The 18,641-nt window shown below is 41.2% G+C and overlaps 1 long non-coding RNA gene and 1 other non-coding gene across 2 annotated transcripts in view; one reads left to right on the top strand and one right to left on the bottom strand.

Annotated features, from left to right (window-relative positions):
- Positions 1–14,898, top strand: part of LOC125963634 (uncharacterized) — a 71,804-nt gene extending 56,906 nt beyond the window's left edge. Inside the window, exons 2-3 of the long non-coding RNA XR_007475856.1 lie at positions 14,516–14,645; positions 14,875–14,898. This is a non-coding gene — a long non-coding RNA (uncharacterized LOC125963634). The remainder of the gene's footprint in view (positions 1–14,515; positions 14,646–14,874) is intronic.
- Positions 13,510–13,618, bottom strand: LOC117196143 (U6 spliceosomal RNA). Its single transcript, XR_004476223.1, has one exon. It is a non-coding gene; the product is annotated as a U6 spliceosomal RNA (small nuclear RNA).
- Positions 14,899–18,641: the final 3,743 nt, after the last annotated feature.

The raw sequence follows: 18,641 nt of genomic DNA, 5'->3' as shown, positions 1-18,641 counted from the left end.
CCTGAGTATGGATCATACCTTCTTGTTTCTTTGTATGTCTCATTTTTTTGAATACCTGACATTTTAGATAGTATGTTGTAGCAACTACCGAGTCTGACTTTATTTCCTTCTAAGAGTTGTTTTTGTTTTTTCTTTGGTAACTAACGTGGATTGAATCTGTGAATTCTGTCTCTCCTGCACTGTGCAGACACTAATGTTTTCTTCTTGCTTTAAGTCTGGTTTCTGAGGAGTTGCTCCTGTGTTTGCATTCAGCTTATTGTTCAGGTGAAGACACATCATGGGTTGTGTTCTAATACCACAAGGTTTTAAGGCTTCTACTCTCTGCTGATAGCTCTAGGGGAGGGCGGCTGTGGAGAAAAATTCAAAATTCAGGCCATTTTCAAGTCTACCTGGGCTCTTATTTCCTTCAGGCTCTTTTATGTCTTCTTTGTGCTTGTGCACAGGATCTGTTGACCAGGGGTGTGTGGGTGACTTGGACTTGTTTTGGTCTCTGCTGTACAGGCACACAGCTTCCAGTCAACCCAGGATATTTGGAAAATTTACCAAGTTCCCAGAGCTGTTTTTCCTCTTGGAACTGCCTCTTAAATTCCTAGGTAGTTTGCCAATCTGTTCCTTCCTCCAAACAGGACATCAATCTTAGTCTACTGGAGTGGCTGGCTCTTCCTTTCACTTGCTGTTGACATGACCACTTTAACTGGTAATGTTCCAGGTCAGGTAAGCCCACCATAATGGTAAGAGTAAAGCTGCTGGTTTCCATGGTCTAGCCTGACCTGGTTGTACTTAAGTAGTTTAGGGATTGGGAAGTGAGGAGAGAAGGGAGCAGCCTCAGTGAAGAACTGTTTGCTTTGATCACATGGCAACCAAGCATGAGGGAAAGAGACCCCCAGATAGGCTACATGGTGAGGTAAGTCAGCCTAAGGTTAAAATGTTCACAGATAATATTCTAAAAGAGCAATTCCCAGGGATAACTGAATGATGTTTGCACTGACATTTTATTATGAAGTCTCTATGAAGCACACATTTGCAGAGATGATTTCTCTAACATTTCCTATACAATTACTATATATATTGCTTTTGTTTTGTTTTTTTGCCCTAACAAATTGTTATATGTTTAGTCTGTTCACTTAGATGAGATTTTACTGACACAGTTGACTATTAAAATAAGTAATAAAAATAAGGAGTTTAGGGGGGCTTCCCTGGTGGCGCGGTGGTTGAGAGTCCGCCTGCCGATACAGGGGATACGGGTTCGTGCCCTGGTCTGGGAATGTCCCACATGCCGCGGAGCGGCTGGGCCCGTGAGCCATGGCCGCTGGGCCTGTGCGTCCGGAGCCTGTGCTCCGCAGCGGGAGAGGCCACAACAGTGAGAGGCCCGCATACCGCAAAAAAAAAAAAATAATAAATAATAAAAATAAAAAAAATAAGGAGTTTAGGGAAGTGTGTTCAGAACAGTCTGGTGAACTTTGATTAAATGAAAAATTATACTCCAAGAGACCTTGGAAGCATTGCCAAATAGCCTTAAGCAGGGACTGAGAGTTAGGGGAAATCTGTACTGCCACTGTCTTCCAGTAATTTCTCCTTCTCCATCTCTGTTAGTCATCTGACTGCAGTTAGAATAACATTTATTGCTTTCTGGTTAATGTTCTAGAACAGATGATCAGGAAGTCATGAAAGCAGAGACACAGGGTAATCTTAAAATCAGTGAGGTGTCCTAACCAGCCTTCCCTCTCGATTTGCTGTAATTGGTTACAGGCAGAGGAGATAGAGCATTAAACTGCTTCATCCTTACTCAGAATATGTGAGCAGAGCTGAAGCATAAGATAGAGAGTTAGAACTCTACAAGGGTCTCCTGTATAGAAAAGCGTAGGAGTGGTGTAGATAGAGACTACTGGAGAGGGGGCGCCATTCTAAATCCCAGAGCCTGAGATTCCAACAAATTTGGTTATGGGGGCTGGATTGGGGAAGGGTAGGAATATGATAATACCCGCCATCCTTCTTACCTGTGTAATTCTTTTTTCCTTTTTTCCTTCCCATTTGTCTCATTACTCTCTTCTTAGGAACCAGTGACGTTGCTGACCGGGGGGACCTCAGTGTGGACATTCCGGGGCTTCTGGCTCATATAACAAGCTATGTTGTACCTCATTCCATCTTCTTTTCAGTATGTGGTCTTAGGGTTTAACCTTCAGTTGTTTTCTTTTTTGCAACATATGCTCTGGTCTTTATTCCGGATACTCAAACATTGCCTTTTGGGTTGACAGAGTCCAGATTTTTCTCTACATCTACCCTCTGCAAAGAGCATTTTGGGAAAATGAGTTGCACTGGGTGTCCTGCTCTGATGATCTCAGTTGACTCTTGGTGGCAGGCATTCCGGGGGCTGCCTCCCTGGAGATTTGTTTAGCCACAAAGTCCTCAGGACTGTGCCTTTGAAATGTCTCATTTTTTCTTTGGAATGTTTCTCTTCTCTTCCCCTCTCTGTGTTGCCATAACCACCACATTTTATCTAGATTCTAATTACCCATGCTTGGCTTTTTGGCATGAGTCTTACTAGCAAATCAGCCTCACTCCCTGCTTAGAAACTAAGAGGCTCCCTGTTTTCTTACTCTGAGGAGCACATCTTCCTGCCTTGGTCTAACCTGCTTCCTCAGCTGATCCCACACTAGCCCTCCAAGGATGTATCGTATCTGTCTGTGCTCTTCATCACAGACCCTCTGATCCGCGCCGTCTCCAGAATATTTTCCCTGAAGCTTGCTTGCTGTCATATGTTATTTTACTTTAATTTAATATTTTATTTTATTTATTTCATGTTATTTTATTTTACGGAGTGTACTTTTCCTTCTCTTCTTATTTAGCCTTCAGTCCTCTGTCCTCCAGGGAGCCTCCGTGGATGTTCCTGTGCTCACTCTCCTATGAACTTCTCTTGCGTTTCATGACTATCCGAATAACTCAATGAATTTTGCATTGACTCCTATTACCCACTGATTGTTTTCAAATCTTGGTTTTCCAAATTAAAAAATCTTTTTAAATGATAATAATTTTATTACATATTTCTCCAGTGTGTTTAATGTGTTCCCAGCAGTCCTGGGACCATACTAATTCTCAATAAGTAGTCTTTGCTCGATTAATTCTGCACTTTCCAGCACTGATGAAGACTGTGGTCAGTTCCACAAATGTAGCACTTGTTCCTTTCTTCACAGTTACTCCAAGATATTTTTAACTTCCTTAGGGCACTGTGTGTTTTGGCATTTAAGGGGCAGGATAAAGTGGCTTAGGTTACTCCCCTGGAAATCCTTTTTTGTAACACAGTCACTCATGTGAGCAGGGTTCTTTTGTTTCCTTTAAATGCCACTGAAATGTCCCCCTTTATCCTATTCCCTGCCTGCTAGGAGTGCTAAGACCTCTCATATGTAAGGATTTCCACTTACGGTGTTACTTCATTCTTTCGCCACTGCCATTTCAGTCAAAACATGTACACTGAGTTTTAAAAAAATTTTCTCTAAGTCATTGTCATTCTGTATGGATTCATGCTAGCCATGCAAATGTACAAACATTGTGAACCCTGAAACATAACCACAGCATTCTGGTATCACATGGGTTATTGTTCCTAAGGTAAGTGAGAATCTTGGTCCCAATACCCATTATACTAAATACAGCCCAAACTTCTATTTTCCTCAGGTCACTGGATTTTAGTTATTCTGTTTTATAGAATTAGAGGTGAAAATTAATCAACTTGTAGGGAGTACAAGTTGATTGTACTTCCTTCTTTTCTTAGAAGGAAGAGTGTCATTAATCTCTAAAGAACACTGGGTTTTGATTTCCATATTACACAGCATGAATTCAGTCATGTATTTCCAACAGCCTGCTCAGATTTCTTTACTCTGTTCCACTCTCACCCACACTTTCAGAGGTACACGTTTTGAGTAATTTTCTGCTGGAAGTAGAATTTTTCTTGGGTTAAAACTTCACATCTCCAATTCCATTTTGTTTCGTTCCAGGTTTCCTTCCATTTTTGTTTACTTTCTCCATTCTTCATCTTCCAGGTCATTAACAAAGATGCCCAATGATCCAAAAAGTCCTCAAATGAATTTACTGTTAATGTGTCACCCACCCAATTTCTCAAGAAAATTGCATGATGTATTTTCTTACCCATTTTGCATTTACCTTCAGTGAAGTTTTTTGTTTTTGTTTTGTTTTGTTTTTTAAACAGAGTTTGAGCTGTTGACATAATAATTTCACACTAACTTACAGCACTGGACCATCTGATTTCATTTTATTGTCCAGGTTAAAGAATTTAGCTTCACGTTAATTTCTTAGGGATGGGTATTGCTTTTCATTCACCTGTAAAACAACTAATCATTTCTGAAATATTCTCTGGAGATATACATGAGTGAGATAAATGTATTTAAAGAGAGTTCCTTTTGTGGCACCGTGCATAATATAGAATGTATCCCAAATCCCCAGACTTGGTTAGGAGTGTCTTCTTTCTCCTTTATTATTCTTTTGCTAAATCCAGGACATTTTCATAGTCCCCAAAACCTGGTCTGTTTCATTATGCTTTTAGCTGCAAACTCTAGAACTTCCTCTTCTCTGACACCCACCACTTGACTTCTTCCATTTTAGGAGATTTGCTGTAGAGTTTAAATTTAGAAAGAATGTTTTTGGAAGAAAGGGAATTGCACCCATACCAATGGGGATAGAATTCCTTCCTTCTTAGTGAGGATATTTGTAACCTGGGATTAAACTTGATTAACAGCAAGTGTTCAAGTTTCAGTCTAAGTTTGCTAAGAGAATCCCAAATCTTGTCTGAGTGGTGTGTAGGAAATGTAGGTATTAGCAAGAGATTTATGTTCAGAAATCAGAGTTTCTCTGTTGCAAAGTGGTCTCCTTTTAGCAGGGAGGAGAAAGGGAGCTGGTGTTGTTGCTGAAGGCTTCATGGGTGACTGGAGAAACTGAACAGGGTTCAAGAGGTTGACGAGATGGGCTCCTTTGTTCCGCAGGCAGGAGTCCTGCCTGCCGCCTAAGACCAATAATCTCGCATCCCTGAGCCTCTCCATCCAAGACTGGGTTTCAATTGTCCAGTTGTTTGTTTTGGAAATGTCACAATAAATAACTGAAGAGAGGCTGTTAGGGAAGGTCTCCTCGGGGAAGGCTACAAATTATTTGGGGACATAAAACCTCATGCATATGGCCTTGGTGAAGAGGAAATCACTTCTGATAACATTTGCTTTTTCTACATTCCCTGAGGACAATAAAACAGAAACAGGAACACGAAGTAGGAAAAAAAATCTTATTGGTTCTCTGAGTCAGCCTTCTCCTTGGGTCATTTTGGTCAAACAAGGGAATAGGGACATTTGGTCCTGAGCTGATTCAGTGCCCAGGGACCCAGGAGTTAGACGGTTATATCCAGTGTGTGAGACCCACTCCCACGCCTCCAAGCCTGGACCAGTTCTTTCTCTGTGTTACCGGCGGGGCTGTCCTGCATCGACTGTGTCTCTGTTCCATGTCATCTGCTGCACCATGAGGGTTTCTGGTATAGCATGAGTTTGGAGAGAGCTTTGTTGTCCCGTCTAAGGGAGAGAAAGGGTCAAAATCAAAGTACCTTTTGTCACAAAGGCACGATCTTGTCCGTGCACATGCTTGGGGCTCTCTCCTCCCAATCTCTTTGAGTACTGCTCTGTAAGGGTTTTGGCACTGGTACAATAGCCACAAGAATCCATGAACCAGAGCCAAATCTTACATCACCAAGAAGATGAAACACTGCTTATGCAAGGCCGCAGACACAGAACTACTTGCTCAGGGGACAGAAGGGGGGCACCGGCTGCGTCCTGGGCAGTGACCCTCCCAAGGACCTGCTGCCCCTCACTCAGAAGAGGAAATGTCTCCCAAGGAGTCCCTAAATTACTCAGAGCTCATCAAAGAAAGGATGATACTTTCCTGCAGAGTTGCTTATTTTTCCTTCTAATTACCAAAGAATAAGGGTGTCTTTTCTGAAATGTTGATTTGGAGATTCTGAATTTAAATTTGTGCCTCATTTAGCTTGCAAAAGGGATTCTAAACAGCACAGCAGGAAGACCTTTGGATTCCAATATCCTCGACCTGGGAGAGGTGGGCAGGAGTCAGGGGATGCTGGCTTGCTGACATTTTCAAAGGAGTGGTTAAGATAGACAGAGACTGACAAATAACCATGGGAGGTGGAAGCCACTGTATTGAAAATAAAGGATTTTAGCACGAAACGGTCCCTTAGCCATCCAAAGAGGGTCATGCTGGATGAAAGTGATTAATTATACTTTAAATCTCAGAGGAAGTTTCCTCTAATGTTGTAGTTGACAGAAATGAAGAATGAACCTTATTATCTGATCTGAAATAGGGAGTCAGAAGTTGCTGAAGAGATGCATATGGCTGATGGGGCAGAAGAAACAAGAACAAGTTGAAAATAAACCCAGGAAAGGCTTATTGAAATAAAAAAAATTTTTTTTTGGTCTGTAAGCAATAGAATACTAGTCTTTTTGTACTGTAATTGACATTTGTTTTAAAAAAGAAGAAAAGAGAACAACAGCATGGAGGCTCCTTAAAAAACTAAAAATAGAACTACTGTATGACCCAGCAATCCCACTCCTGGGTGTATAGCCAGAGAAAACCATAACTCGAAAAGATACATGCACCCCAGTGTTCATTGCAGCACTATTTACAATAGCTAAGACATGGAAGCAACCTAAATGTCCATCGACAGAGGAATGGATAAAGAAGATATGGTACATGTATACAATGGACTGTTACTCAGCCATAAAAAAGAATGAAATAAAGCCATTTGCAGCAACATGAATGGGCCTAGAGATTATCATACCAAGTGAAGTCAGACAGAGAAAGACAAATATCATATGATATGACTTATATGTGAAATCTAAAAAAAAGATACATTACAAATGAACCTATTTACGAAGCAGAAACAGACTGACAGACTTTGAAAACAAATTTATGGTTGCCAAAGGGAAAAAGTGGGAGGGAGGGATAAACCGGGAGTTTGGGATTAACATATACACACTACTATACATAAAATAAATAATCAACAAAGACCTACTGTATAGCACAGGGAACTATACTCAATATTCTGTAATAACCTATTTGGGAAAAGAATCTGAAAAAGAATGTATATATGTGTACGTATAAATGAATCACTTTGCTGTACATCTGAAACTAACAATATTTTAAATCAACTGTATTTTAATATAAAATAAAAAAAATTTTAAATCTCAGAAAAAAATAAAAAGGAAGAAAATGACAGTGACAATAAGACAAAATATAAACCAGGTGTGCAATCCTATGAGGAGCTGTGCCACCTGGGCAGCCTCCTGTTCAGTCTTTCTATGCACAGGTATAGTTTGTGGATCTACCAATATGCTGGGTTAATCTGGGTTCTCTGAGCAGTAGATGCCAAGATGAGATTAATGTGCAAAGATTTCTACAGGGGAAACACCTGTGTGAAAAAAATAAGAAAGAGCCAGGAAGGGATGGAGAGCCACGAGACCACAATGCAACATTGACCCTGAGTGAAGGAGACAAGGAAGGAAGTTTGGATGGAAATGTGCAAGATTGCCATGCCATTCAAGGAAGTTTCAGCAAGGCCACTGGGGAGTCCTTGAGCCAAAGCCAGGTTCCATGTCTGAAAGGAGTTCCGTGTCTCCCAAGTGTGCCCAGCTGTGCTCAGTTGTTGGCTGGGAGCAACCTTTGGGAAACGTGACCTTCATGCAAACGTGATGATGGATTTCAGAGCATGCAGCTGGACCTCTGGGTCAATTACACTTCCTGTAGTTGGAAGTTTGCACCATGAATTCCCATGGCCACAACAGTTACTCGATGGAGTATTCATAATAGCAGTATGATCTTCTGTGGAGTTGGAGGGAAACTTGAAGGTCATTGTTCAGCCCTCTTGTTTTGCCCATGACTTGGGTTCATGCGGATGGATGCCTTTCAGTATGGGGCATTATGGGAGGTGGATCTGATTTTCTTAGAAAGTTCCACTTTTCTGACTCTCATGTTCTTATTCTCATGTTCTTTCCACTGAGCCAATGACACTACCAAGGTTGTGGGCTAGATCACAATTCTTAAAAAAGTAAAGTTTATATTTCTGATGATGAAATTGTGCACATTCTAGAAAATTTGGAAAATAAAGAGAAGTAATAAGAAGGAAACATATTACTCATAACTTGCCCAACCAAGCCCCCAAATTCTTAACCTTTTGGTGTATTATTCCCTTACAGTTCTTTTCTATACATTTTTTTAATCTATTGAAGTTCATACTGTAGAAAATTTGTATCTTAGTTTTTTTCATGTGGCATCATGATACAGGCATTTCCCATGCTAAAAAAATTTCATTAACTTAAATAACTCATTCATCTTTGATTCAGTTATCATGAACTACGTGAGAAAACAAAGGAAAATTTAAGAACATTTAGGCTGAGCATAAACTTTCAAAGAAAAGTTTCTGAAACTTATTGTTTCAGTGTGGGATATTTATCAGATGTGCAAAATTTACAGTAACCCTTCTAGTTCATTCCTTGAAATATCCTTTCTCTGGCTTTTAAAGAAAAAAATTAGACCGACTTTGTAAACTTCAGAATGCTATGTTTTGATGAGAAGGACATTTTTCCTGTTCTCTACTATTTTGAGGTATTTGTATCCACCTATCCATGGTTTGGAATTTTTGCTTTATTTTGTTTCATTAGCTTTTTGAAAGTTGAAAATTGGTTTGCATTTTTCAGATTAATTGACCTGGTGTAAGAGAATCCTTCCTAGTGAACAGAACCCTTACTAGTAATTCTGTGAATTTCAGGAAAGGGTGAGCTCAAAGTGGTTAAAAGTGCAAGCTTTGGAATTAGAGAGATATGGGTGTGGACCTTATCTTGATCCTGGTCGTGCAACTTTGGATAAATTCTTTAATCTCTGTGAGCTTCTGTTTAATGATCTATGAAATGGAAATAATAAAATATATCTCACTTGGTTTCTGTAAAGATCACAAGGATGTAATGCAAGGAAAATCCTTCACACGGATCTTGTATGCAGATGAGTACTGAATAAAATCACCACTACTATTGTCTTAGGCTTTAGTTTGTAAATGTTTTATTTATTATTAATTTTTAGTCTATCAATGGTTTAACCAGAATGGCATATCTCGTTCTTGCAGTAAACCCAGACATTTCCTTTCCTTGTCAATGACATTGACAGAGTAGTTTTGCCGGGACCTATTTTCCATTTGACAGGCTCATCATCAATCAACTGGCTATGGTTTATTACTGTAAATACACAGAAATTTTTAGAGTAAAACCCTGAGCATTCAGCCTATGACTTATCAATACCTGAATTATTAAGTATTGACCAGTGTCAATACGTGACCAGTGTCTCCTGTAACTGGGGAGCATTTGTTTATAGCTTTGTGTATAAAATAATGTGCCTCAATCTCAAAGTTGGATTACCAGTACAGGTAACAGCAGAAGCTCTAGTTTAACCCACTTCTGGGCTCTAACTCACTTCTTTTCACATGTGTAGGAATCCTTTGTGTTCACCAGACTCTGGTGATAGAGTGAGAGGTCCTGTCCCATCCAATTCTACCTTGGTGTTAGGAGGGCTTGGCCTCTGGGCAGAAGCTGGCCTTAGCCTGTGAGGTTAAAGCATAGTAGTTGGGGTGCACTTCTCCAGTAGCTAGAGTGACATCTTGTCCTGGCTGTAGTGAGGTGGGTGGCATTCCTTACTGATACATTCAGTGAAAAGTACTTCCATTCATGGCAGAGCTCCATGGCTATACTCGTCTGTTGCTTCATTCATGACTTCCATGTGGCATGAGGTTGGTGGCACAGCTCAAGTGCTGTTGGTAGGTCCTGCCTCTCCTTTTGGTTAGCTGGACTATGTCTTATGGATGGTATTTAAAAAAAAAAATCTCATGCAGATCTGAGAACATTTTTCAGGTGCAAAGAATATATTTTTATTGGTTGCATACAAAATTCTTGGGTCACAACTTTTCTCCACTCAAAACCCAAAGGACTATGCATCTTTGTCATCTGGTATTGAATGCTGCAGAGTCATTGAAGACCACACTTGTTTTTATTCCATTTTCAATAAACATTTTTCCTGCCTGGGTGCTTATAAGAATTTTTTCTTAATTCACTGGGCTAGAGATTTCAATAATTTCCTCCAATCCCATAACCCCTTCGTAAAGAACTTAGTCCAGGTGGAGCAGCTCTAATTATGATATGACCCTGTTCTTTGGGGCACAGCTAATTGGGCCACGGGTGACAACTCTCCAAAGCTGGAGTGGTTATAGCTCGACTGTCATTGGTATTGTTGTTTGGCTCACTTGACTATCAGTAATCTTATCCAGAAATTTGTAAGTGGGGAGCAGAGACTGAGTTTGTTGCCTGTAGGCCATTAAGCTCAAAGAAAATGCAGACTCCAGTTCTGGTGTTTCATTTGAAGGAAGCCATTATGAGCCATGTATAAGCAAATAACTAAGCAGAGAAGTCAGTTTGTAGAGAAATTTGGATGAAGCAGTCATGAAGTAAAAGTGAGATGGGGCTGGAGGGGGAGAGCAGAAGGAGAGCGGGGAGAGAACGATAGTTATTTTTTCCCATTAAGCCCAGCTCTACTTCCATTGGTTGACTTCTATGAGATTCTCCTGCATCCTCCCCACAGCTACGTGGTTAACTGATTTGTAGAGGTTATTGTTCCTGTCAAAGCACTGACTTGAGACATTCTCATAATCCACTTTTTTTTCCCCAGAAGGATATCTATAGTTTTTTTTTTTAAACACCTTTATTGGGGTATAATTGCTTTACAATGGTGTGTTAGTTTCTGCTTTATAACAAAGTGAATCAGTTATACATATACATATGTTCCCATATGTCTTCCCTCTTGCATCTCCCTCCCTCCCACCCTCCCTATCCCACCCCTCCAGGCTGTCACAAAGCACCGAGCCAATATCCCTGTGCCATGCGGCTGCTTCCCACTAGCTATCTACCTTACTACGTTTGTTAGTGTGTATATGTCCATAACTCTCTCTCGCCCTGTCACAGCTCACCCTTCCCCCTCCCCATATCCTCAAGTCCGTTCTCCAGTAGGTCTGCATCTTTATTCCTGTCTTACCCTTAGGTTCTTCATGACATTTTTTTTTCTTAAATTCCATATATATGTGTTAGCATACGGTATTTGTCTTTTTCTTTCTGACTTACTTCACTCTGTATGACAGACTCTAGGTCTATCCACCTCATTACAAATAACTCAATTTCATTTCTTTTTATGGCTGAGTAATATTCCATTGTATATATGTGCCACATCTTCTTTATCCATTCATCCGACGATGGGCACTTAGGTTGTTTCCATCTCTGGGCTATTGTAAATAGAGCTGCAATGAACATTTTGGTACATGACTCTTTTTGAATTTTGGTTTTCTCAGGGTATATGCCCAGTAGTGGGATTGCTGGGTCATATGGTAGTTCTATTTGTAGTTTTTTAAGGAACCTCCATACTGTTCTCCATAGTGGCTGAACCAATTCACATTCCCACCAGCAGTGCAAGAGTGTTCCCTTTTCTCCACACCCTCTCCAGCATTTATTGTTTCTAGATTTTTTGATGATGGCCATTCTGACTGGTGTGAGATGATATCTCATTGTACTTTTGATTTGCATTTCTCTAATGATTAATGATGTTGAGCATTCTTTCATGTGTTTGTTGGCAGTCTGTATATCTTCTTTGGAGAAATGTCTATTTAGGTCTTCTGCCCATTTTTGGATTGGGTTGTTTGTTTTTTTGTTATTGAGCTGCATGAGCTGCTTGTAAATTTTGGAGATTAATCCTTTGTCAGTTGCTTCAACTGCAAGTATTTTCTCCCATTCTGAGGGTTGTCTTTTGGTCTTGTTTATGGTTTCCTTTGCTGTGCAAAAGCTTTGAAGTTTCATTAGGTCCCATTTGTTTATTTTTGTTTTTATTTCCATTACTCTAGGAGGTGGGTCAGGAAGGATCTTGCTGTGATTTATGTCATAGAGTGTTCTGCCTATGTTTTCCTCTAAGAGTTTGATAGTTTCTGGCCTTACATTTAGGTCTTTAATCCATTTTGAGCTTATTTTTGTGTATGGTGTTAGGGAGTGATCTAATCTCATACTTTTACATGTACCTGTCCCGTTTTCCCAGCACCACTTATTGAAGAGGCTGTCCTTTCTCCACTGTACATTCCTGCCACCTTTATCAAAGATAAGGTGTCCACATGTGCGTGGGTTTATCTCTGGGCTTTCTATCCTGTTCCATTGATCTATCTTTCTGTTTTTGTGCCAGTACCATACTGTCTTGATAACTGTAGCTTTGTAGTATAGTCTGAAGTCAGGGAGCCTGATTCCTCCAGCTCCTTTTTTCGTTCTCAAGATTGCTTTGGCTATTCGGGGTCTTTTGTGTTTCCATACAAATTGTGAAATTTTTTGTTCTAGTTCTGTGAAAAATGCCAGTGGTAGTTTGATAGGGATTGCATTGAATCTATAGATTGCTTTGGGTAGTAGAGTCATTTTCACAATGTTGATTCTTCCAATCCAAGAACATGGTATATCTCTCCATCTATTTGTATCATCTTTAATTTCTTTCATCAGTGTCTTATAATTTTCTGCATACAGGTCTTTTGTCTCCTTAGGTAGGTTTATTCCTAGATATTTTATTCTTTTTGTTGCAGTGGTAAATGGGAGTGTTTTCTTGATTTCACTTTCAGATTTTTCATCCTTAGTGTATAGGAATGCCAGAGATTTCTGTGCATTAATTTTGTATCCTGCTACTTTACCAAATTCATTGATTAGCTCTAGTAGTTTTCTGGTAGCATCTTTAGGATTCTCTATGTATAGTATCATGTCATCTGCAAACAGTGACAGCTTTACTTCTTCCCCGAAGGATATCTAATTGTGGATTTATTTTAAGTGATTTTGGTGGAGGATTCTTTTGATCCACAGGCTTGATTCTTTGCCCTAGCTCAGGGAAATGTGCTTAAGTTATTGCTTCTGTCTCAAATATTATGGTTTCTTTCTCAAAAACTACTGTCATTCTTAGGTTGGAACACTGTCACATCTGTCATTTATCTCTTTCTTTTCAACTTGACTCTGCATTCTGTGAGATTAATTTCCTTCATTTACTATATTATTTTTTGAGATGTTCTTTCTGAAACAATTCCCTTTCCCTTGTGCTACTGACTTTCCAGGCTTCTTTTGCCTTTTCCTTGTTTTCTATTCTAGAACAATAGCTATAGAGAGTGAAGATTGCTCTTGGCTACATTTGCTGTCCACTCAAATGCTGGTTTTGGCACATCCTGAGGTTTACAGCCAAAGGACTGCTTAGTGTGTATAACTCCCAGCTCAGTTTCCAGGGTCGAGGAGACATCTATTCATTTATTAGTTTATACACACACACACACACACACACACACACACACACACACACACACATATTAGATAGATAGATAGATATAGGGAGAGAGAGAGGTGAAATTCACACAGCATAAACTTTTAAAGTATGCTTCAGGAATTTACGTGTCATCCTTGCACAGGGACTTTGCTAGTTTTCTCTGTATTGTTCAAATTTTGAACTGAGCATGGCACACACTTGCTGTGATTCTGATGAGCTGAGGTGAAGTTATTTCCTACTCTACTCACTGCCCCATCCTCTGAAAAACTAACCCAGGGGAGATTGTGCACTGCAGCACCTTCCTTGCATTCACTGTGATCTGTAGGAGGACCACGTCTTCTCGCCACTTTCTGGGAATTCTGTCTGATATCTGAATGGACAGGAAGATTGGGAGGCTATAAGTTAGGGAGAAAATGGGGAGGAATAAAGGGCGATGGGAGAATTTATGACAGCTCACTGCCCCCAAAGCAGAATCTACATGTGTAAGAAATGATTGTTCCAGATATTACAGACCCTGAGTCTCTGAGTCCAGAGGCAGATAGAATGAGTTCAAGCTCTTTTCTCCTGGCAGGTCTAGATGACTCTCTATCTGTAGTACACACGAGCAGCTGATTGTTTTTCTTCATTCAGTTCTATATGACTTACAGTTAGTGTAAATTACTCCCAGGTTCTGGCATTTGGCTATTGTCTGTCTTAGTTTTTCTTTTTTTTCCTTTTCTTTTCTTTTCTCTTCTCTCCCTTTCTTTCTTTCTTTCATTTTCTTTCTTTCTTTCTTTCATTTTTCTTTCAGTTTTCTTTTAGAGGTAGTTTGGGAGGGGATATAGCTTGACTTTCATTGGTATTGTTGTTCGGTTCATTCACTAAAGATTATTCATTTAACACTAGATATGGCAGATACTTGCTGGATTCTAGAGATACAAAGATATAAAGATGAATAATCTTTGCCTGCAAAATCAGAGTCTGATGGGGAAATGTATATAAAAACAGATGATTATAAAACCAAATAGAAATATAGCATTAGGTATATATGCAAGATATACAAGTTGCAGAGTCTGTAGGGCCTGCAAAACCTGAAATATTTATATTTGGACCTTTACAGATAAAATCTTTGGACTCCTGGCCTAGTATACAAGGAACTGCAAAGAGTACAGAGTTTCCAGAGCAAGAAGCTTGTGAGGCCAGGCTGGAGAGTGAGGCCGGGACCAGATGACCGGGCCATGCTTGTCAAGGTAAGGAGCCACTGAGTGATTCAAAGCAATCTGCCTAGATAAGGAATCAGAATGTGAGACTAGTTCCTTGGTGTGTACTCATCACTTCTGAGGAATCTTCCAGCATTAAGTACCAACCAGACAATTCAGAAACACTTGACTATAATCCTCTTGGGGCACTGCTATAGTACACACAGAAAGGCATCTTGGGGTCAGGAAGTGTTCTTCTCTGAAGCTCCCTTCCTACCAGCTCCAGCAGTTCCAGCCAGGCCGGGTGCCCCGTCCCACTGTGCACGGCTCCCAGGGGTGCAGGCCTGCTGCTTCCTCTCAGGTGAACCCAAGGCCGTCAGCTTCTCTCAGCACAGGGAAGTTTATTTTTCAATAAATTTATTTATTTACTTTTGGCTGCGTTGGGTCTTCGTTGTGCTGCGCGGGCTTCTCATCGTGGTGGCTTCTCTCGTTGCGTAGCGTGGGCTCTAGGTGCGCGGGCTCAGTAGTTGTGGCAAGCGGGCTCAGTAGCTGTGGCTCGCGGGCTCTGGAGCGCAGGCTCAGTAGTTGTGGCGCATGGGCTTAGCTGCTCTGTGGCACATGAGATCTTCCCGGACCAGGGCTCGAACCCGCGTCCCCTGCATTGGCAGGCGGCTTCTTAACCACTGCGCCAACAGGGAAGCCCAGCATGGGAAGCTTTAGAGAGTGAGAAGGTGAGCTGGTCATTCTTCCCGGATAAGGGCTCCTGGCCCTTGAGGCAAGAGAGGGCTCAGAATTTGGGTAAAAATGCCTCTTAGGTCAAGAGGGTCCGGGGGTAGCAGGTGAAATTCGAGGTTGAGCCTGGGGCTGTTGGGCAAAGGATGGAAGGTGAGGCTAGTGTCTTCGCCTACATCCTGCCCCCAGCTTTGCTCCCTCTTAAAAGCCCATGACTGTGAGAGGTAACTGATCCGTGGGCGCTGGGACAGCAAAGCCAGTGGCTGATGTTGGCGGGTAGGAGCGCAGCGTGCAAAGAGAACCAGGGCTCAGAGGACCCCGTCCAGATACCGAGGGTCCGAGCTTTCACCCACCCCTTCCGGTCCTTTCACCCTCCTCACCACACTGAACAGAAAATAGGATATGTGGTGACCTGTGTTAAAAGGCTTGAGGAAAGGATGAGGCCCAGTGAAACTGGAGCCAAGGGATCATTCCCTTCTCACCGCAGCTGATCAGCAGACACGGAGAAAACAAAGTCTCCTTGCAGACCGCATTGTCTCCTGGAGTGAGTTAATAAAATGGCACCGTGGAAGTCTGTTCCGCTGATGTCCAGCCAGGACCAGAAGCTCAGCTTGAGTTTCTAACTGAGCCTGAGAAACACCAGGTATAAGATTTGGGTCATTGCTGATAGATATCCCACCTCCACAGAAAGATGCCCTAACCTCTCCGGAGAGTGTTTGAAATAATTGCAAATAGAATAAAAAAAGTAAACGGCGGGGTTTGGACAATGCCTCTCCTGTTACTCTGAAACACTAAGAACGTAGATGGGAGCTATCTGCCTGGTTATTAAGCTTATTATAAAAAATGACCTCACAGACTGAAGAATTCCAAAGTCTCGATAACTATTAACTCTTTATCCCAAATGACTGGCATATTTCTAACTGAGAGGAGACTGAAAAAGCATTCACTGCCTTGGAAAATTCAATCAGAGTTAAAAATTAAGCCCAGAAGAGGCTTTCAGCAACAATGGAAATTATATTTCTAAATTGTGTTTACTATGGAGAATACTGCTTGGGTTAAATGCCGATTAGGCTACTGTCCAAGTGATACATGAACTCTTCAAGTTATCTAGACATTGCTTTGGTTTCTTGTCAAGTCACAGAAAATCTATGATGTGATTTTTCTTGCTTTAATAAAACGGGAGGAGGATCAATGGATTAGTATTTAAGCTACACCGATAACTTGCATTAATGTTGCAGTAGTGTTGATTTTTTACCCCGAAGAGTTGGATCAGATAGCTTCTGCCTGTATGGTTTTCATTATTTAAGACTAACATGAGAATAAAGTCACTTCTGAACAGTAAGGCCAGATCTGAGAACAAAATATCCTTAGCTATTTAAAATCATGATCATCATCTCTTCTACCTCTGTGTAAAGGGTGGTAGGGAAAAAACAAGTTAAATACAAATTGAAAGTGTTTAGTACAGCAGGCAAGGAGACATTGTAATATACTGCATGACCTTAGAATTGCATGTTCGTTTAGTTAAAAAATGTATTGTGCCCACCTGTCGTGCGTCAGACACACAGCATGTGTGTTCCCCACTGGGTGAGGGATAAAATAGGGAACAAATCTAAGTTTCTGACCTCCTGAAACGTACATGGAATGACACTAACAAAGAACTGATGTAAAATGAAATCTCACCAAGGCCAGTGTGAGCTGGTGGACATGGCCTTGGGTGGGAAATTAAGAAACTTATGCTTTAAGTGTTACTGTACCACTACCATAGCTATGTGTCCTCAGGAAGTCACTGATACTTTCCTTCCTGCTGTTCTGTAAACTTCTGAAGGGCAGAGCCAGCCAGCATTGATTGCCTGAGTCTCCTAAACTGTCTAACAGATTCCTGAGTCTTTTAACAGATGTTCCATAAATATTTGTTCAATGAACAGACCTCATATTCTCTTACATTTCTAGCATTCTGTTCAATGATTATGGTATTACAGATGACTTTTGTCCCTGAGAGTCAAGCTTTATGTCTCTTGTGTGCCCATTTTTAGACAGATCCCTCCAAAAAGGGATGCAGAGAGATGTCTTCCTTCCCCCATCCACACACACGCTCAAGTAGCCGAAGAATCATCCCCCGTGGCCCAGACACCCCTTGACCTGGCATCCTATTCCATTGGCTCTTCTGGTTGAGCCTCTATCCAAGACGACCTTGGATAAAGGTGGTCATCCAGCACCTTTACTTATTGGTCCACTGACTAGGGTCATCCAGCAACCCTCTGCTTGGCACTCTGATTGCAGTAGCCCAGCGTACCTCTCCGAGACAAAGGGCCCCTGGAGACCATGAGTGAGTCCACTGCAAAGTTAAAATCCCATATTAGAAATTAACAAAAAGGATTTTTCATGTATGGCAGTGAGCTGAAACAGGTAGGTGATGGGTAGTCCCGAGCCAAGGAAGGGATCCTCCTCACGGGGCAGCATGGTAATTGTGATTATGTAGGAAAATGGCTTTATTTTTAAGAGATGCATGATTATATATTTAGGGGTAATTTAGGGGTAAATTACATGATATCTGTAATTTACTTTCAAATGACTTGCAATATTTATTTATTATCTCTTCATCTGTATAGATAAAACAAATATGGCAAAATGTTAAAAATTTTGGATTCTACATGATAGGTCTGTGTATGGTCGTCCTCCTATTCTTCTGTATGTCTGAGGATTTTCATAAAGAGCGTTGGAAAAAGTGATACAGCAGGTGTTTATGATCTTGGGAACAACTGTGACCCCAAAGTATCGTCTGTTTCAGGCTTACCTCCCACCAAAACTGCACTTGAACCATGAGTGTTGGAGAATAATCTTCCCTTCAGGAAAGAGTTCCTCTGTCTTCTCTGGCAGCCTCTTCTGTATTTTCATAATCTTTGCTGTCAAGAAGTTCTTCCTGATGTCTGTCACAAATGGTCTCCGTGAAATCACTGAGGCTCTTGGCTACTTTGGGATCTGCTGATTTCAGACCTTGGAGGTTTGGAGCAGGTACTAGATTTCTGCTTTCCTTCAGGATTCAAATTCTCATAGGCATTCTGGAATGGCTGGCGAGACAAGCGTCTTCCCAGTGTGGTCTGATATCTACCTGGAAACTCGAAGGGAAACGGGATGCAGGGCTGTGACGCGGAGCCAGCAGTGCTGTCCCAGCCTCTCACTCCATTCACTGCTCGGAAGGGAGGTCTTCCTTCCGTGACTGCCCAACTGAAATAGCATCCCATCACTCTACCCCTGTTTTCTTGATTTCCTTTTTTTGAGGAGCATCGATAATTGCCTGACATTACATCGCGCGTA

Source organism: Orcinus orca, chromosome 2 (genome assembly GCF_937001465.1).
Source record: "Orcinus orca chromosome 2, mOrcOrc1.1, whole genome shotgun sequence".
In the NCBI taxonomy this organism is placed as follows: Eukaryota; Metazoa; Chordata; class Mammalia; order Artiodactyla; family Delphinidae; genus Orcinus; species Orcinus orca.
Note: the sequence above shows the minus strand (reverse complement) of the source record. Positions and strands in the feature narration are given on the sequence as shown.